Raw genomic sequence first — 4867 nt, forward strand, 5'->3', positions numbered from 1 at the left:
TACCGCTGTAATCACGTTGTGTTCTTCTAATTATGTCATTGTGTTTACGATTTATGTTCGGCATATGCAAGCAGCTGGACGAACTTTTAATAGATGGTCCCTCTGGTGTTGACGTTGGAGTTCTGTATAATTCTTTCAAGGATGATACTAAAGAAGTCGCATGACAGTGCATCGCCTTGTCTAAAACCTTTTTTGACACCTTAGGTATCGGTTAAGTCTTTGGCGACCCAGAAGGTGCAGCTTGCTTTCTCTATCGTCATCCTGCACAAGCCATCTACCAAAATGGTTTCGTAGTTATTATAGTCTCAAAAACGAACAATCCAAAACTACTTCTAACGCACACCAAAATCTAAAGAACGACTCTACAGCTTTTGAAAATAAGCAAAAGCCACTGGAGATTGAATTTATACCCAGAATCTCGGGAGGAGCAGTTCATATTATAGCCTTAGGTTACCGAAACATTTTTACTATACAGGCACAGGGTGTTTTTACTCATTAAAAAAATACTTTTTCACAAATACTTTGATCAACTCATTTTGGCTTCCTTAAGGATCCCAGTGGTCCAATTCCGCAAAAGTTAGTTTTTGTGTATCCAGAGGAAGTCACTCTTGCGGAATTGGGCTACAGCATTCTTTAACGATCCCAGCAGAACTAACTCGTCTAGACTAGGGCTCTGGCATTCACGGTGATTTGGTCTTTGAATAAATGGTTTGGTGTGGGATTCAAAGATCTTCTGGACTGGACTGTATTGTGGCCGAAAGTTGAGTCAATAGGTATAGTGTTTCTGTTTAAGGAACTATATGTATATCCACAATTCATATCTTTGTACTGTTCACAGGGTTCATTTTCTTGTCCTCATTTACCCTTCTGCCACCTAGGAGCGAATTTCGCTATAAAAATATATAACTAACTTTTGAATGAGTTCAGTGTCAACTTAACTTTTCTACCTGGTGCCCAACATCAGGACTAGTTTTTAAATGTGCAGTTTTAAACAAATAATGTGTTTTTTCAAATCGAAATATCACTGCAATTTCATGTTGAATATCTGGTTTCATTTATGCAGTTGATATAAATTATTCCAGGATGGAATTCATAACTTCCTTAACCTAGAGTCAGGGCGCCGGATAATTGTTTGCTTGTTTGTTGACAGCTTGTGTTACGTTTTTACCATTCCTGAAAGACAATAATTTCCACATGTTCTTCAACACTTCAATATAATTGTTGTGAGAGTTGCAATATAATACAACTGGAATAGAGAGCCTGATGTTTCGATGTTATCCGCATACCCAACTTCCTACATATTTCAGTTTATCTATTAAAGACATAGAGCCTTTGGTGGTTACACCTGCCCTGCGTACTACCGGTTCAAGTATAAGACTGAATCAATCACATGATAGCGTTTCTGCCTGCCCAAACCCATTTGTTTCTTATTTAAAAAATTCAGAAGAAGGCAAATTATCGTAAGCGCGACATGGTGCTTACGATGTTTTAGATTTCAGTATAATCTTCATTATCCTTTTTTGACGTGATAACGTCTTATAAATCGATGAACCATGGCAGCCACCACAAAAAAGTGACGCCATTTTCTCCCGTTCCAATTGAAATTTTTCGCATTGCGGCAAAAATTTCAATTCAAAATTAAAAATAAACTATTAGACATACAAATATCTTTTATAACTTATTTGAAAAATAATAACCCTAAACTTAATACAAATGAAAGATTTTTAAAAATTCCGTCATTTATTAAGGTAAATAAGGGTAAAACGAAATTGCAAAAAATTGGCTATTTTCTAAACGCGACAATGTAAAGAGTTGAATTTTTTTTTATCGATAGATAAATTCATTGCAAGACTGACAATGGTATTGAAAAAATTTTAAATAAATTTCAAAACCAAGTTATGAATGGTTTTCTAAAACTAAAACATAAGGTAGACCTTTGACGAAGTAGTGATTATAGGTAGGGGAAATTTTTTTGACAATTTGAAAAACGTCATTCAAAAGACAATAAAAAAAAAGTTGGGGCGAAATATTAGTTTTTACTTTTTTAAATTTTTCATAGCATTCAAAAAATCTCAAACTTATAGAACATGTAGTCTATGATTGTGCGCATACATGGTATTTTAAAATGATTTTTGAACCAATTAACGGGAAAAACAAGTTTTTTTTTGTTTTTTTGACCCAAGTTTTTTGACCATTTTTAACAGTTTTTTATTTGTATCTTTATTTTTTCAACAGATAAATGAATGAAATTTATATTGTAAATAGATAATAGATAGGACTATAACTGTGAAAAATTTCAATCATTTTTGTAGTCACAATTTTGAGATAATGGTGATATAAAAGTCTGTTTTTCAACAGGTTATATCTTTTGATCTAGACTAGAGCATCGGTTCTCAACCTGTGGTCCGCGGACCCCTGGGGGTCCTCGTAAGATTTCAGAGGGTCCGCGGCAGTTTTTCCATAAAGCATCAGAAATACGTCTTTAACATTATTCTAATGTGACGATCAACGAACTTTTATTTTTTATCTTTTTTACTAATTTCCTCACTCCATTTTATTGCGTTTTCTTATCCTTCTCAATAAATAGATACATGCATCTAATTTTAATTACAAAAGGGCAATGAGGTGCTTTTTTATGTAATAATATGGCTGTAATCCGGAGCGAAATTTAATTTTCTGGAAATTCAAATTCTACCCCCCGCACAAGTTGCATATATAAAACTAATGTAATATTTTTTGTATTTATTTTCCACCGCTAGGGGTCGCGCATTTTAATGCAAAAATGTATGTTTCCCTGTAGGTATTGTATTTTTGTTTTGTTTTTTTAATTAAAAAAAAATTGTTTTCAGTATAGAGTTGATACAAAAAATTATTATATAAAATTAATTTAGAAACTAAATTAAACAAAAACAAAAAAAATAAGTAGGTATATAAAACTAAAGTATATTTAACTGAAAAATATTTAAAAAATATTTTTTCTCCGTAAGCCCTCATCTATAGTTTGTTTTCACGGCTTATTTTTTCTGGGTTCGATTGCAATGAGGAATAACTAATGGAAGCTGTTTAAAGAAGAATAAATGCATAAATTAATTACAATTTTTATTAATGCAAGATATATGTGTTTTATAAGCCCATTTTGTTCTTTGTTTTTTTTTTTTAATTTTAAATTCAAATGCGCGACCGCGACCCCTAGCGGTTCTTGAACCAAATGCAACTTTTGCGGGGGTATGTTTTTTTTCAATTTGATTTTTTCTGTATACAATGTCGCTCCGGCCTAATGCAGAATTCACACTCAGCAACAGGGTTTAAGGATGTTAATTTAAGATTCTTATACATAAGAATAAATTAAATTTATTCTTGAAAGGGGTCCGCCAACTGACAATATTTTTTGTTAGGGGTCCGCAGACTCTCAAAGGTTGAGAACCGTTGATCTAGAGCAAATACAAATTTGATTTAACTTTATTGAGCATTCTGATAATATTACCTTTCATTTGATACACAATGTTAAATTAAAAAACTTGCGAAATACCTCAAAACACCTGTGGAGATCTGTTGATCATGAACAGTCGTCCGTAAACCGGCTTTACAGGCAACCTCTTTTTTTTCTTAGACTTATTGGAGACAATTTTGATGTAAATGTTTTCTTGGGCAATTAATTCTTGATTTGACTAACACAAAACAGTTATACTTACATATATATATTTGTTTTTTAGTGCTGGAAAAATACAATTATATGTGGTCCATAATTCATAATTTAATTTGGCGATTACTATAATTTAGCGGGAAGGGCTCGATATTACATATGTACGTTACGTATTCTCAATAATTCCTTCTACAGAACCTCGAATAGCTTAAGAAAACAGCATACATTATCTAAATTGCAATAAATTTATTTGCAAACCATGCTCGTGAAAAAGCCTGAAGAATGTTTCCAAAACCTTTTTCCTCATATAAAATTAACAGCAAAAAAATTTCTAGAAAAGCTCAACACGAGACTAGCATAGCACTATTGATCAAAAGTTTCTAGAAAGCTTCCTTGAAAAAATATTTGACGTATTTTATAATTCTGCCGAAGCTTTTTTTATCGTATTTACCTATTTCTCGCTTTCAATTTCATTTAACCCTAGACGCTTTAACTAGGTTGAAGGATATTTTAACGAACTACAATACCAATCATTCATTTCATGCCCCTTTAAAAGTAAAAAAAATGGTGTCATTGAAAAGTTTAGTAGATTAAATCAACAATAATAACAACAAAATAAAATTAACGACTATGTCGCATGTACTTGCTTCAAAAGATAATGTCTTCAAAATGATGACAGAAAAATAGTGCTTTTCAACTCATTTACACCGTGGAAAGAATAAATGTTAAGAAAATGTTGAAATGATCACAAAGTTAAAAAGATCATTTTTTGATGATCAGTTGGATTTTAGTGGGATTTTCATAAGGATACGGAAGTCGCAAATCAATCAGACCTTAAATTTACTATTTTTTAACACGAAACCAATACAAGATCTATAGATCCAGTAAAAAATAAATATACAAGTACAAATATACAAAATGTATGCATGAATCAGTTAAACCAATATCTCCGAAAAATCAAAACAAGTTCCAAGTCCATTAACTATCAAAACCGTGACAATAATAGAACATTTATGTGTCTCCATAGAGCCTAGATAGTAAATTTATTATTATTATCATTCACAAATAAAACAGCAGCAACACAATAATATAGTTTTTACTCAATATGCTCATATTAAATAAGTAAATACAAAATGACAAACCAACTATAGTCAACTAAAACAAAAATGATTTCCGTTTTCCCACTTGGAGAATTTGTGGTTTGTTAGAAGAAATCTAATTTAC

This window comes from Episyrphus balteatus, chromosome 4, assembly GCF_945859705.1.
Source record: "Episyrphus balteatus chromosome 4, idEpiBalt1.1, whole genome shotgun sequence".
Taxonomy (NCBI): Eukaryota; Metazoa; Arthropoda; class Insecta; order Diptera; family Syrphidae; genus Episyrphus; species Episyrphus balteatus.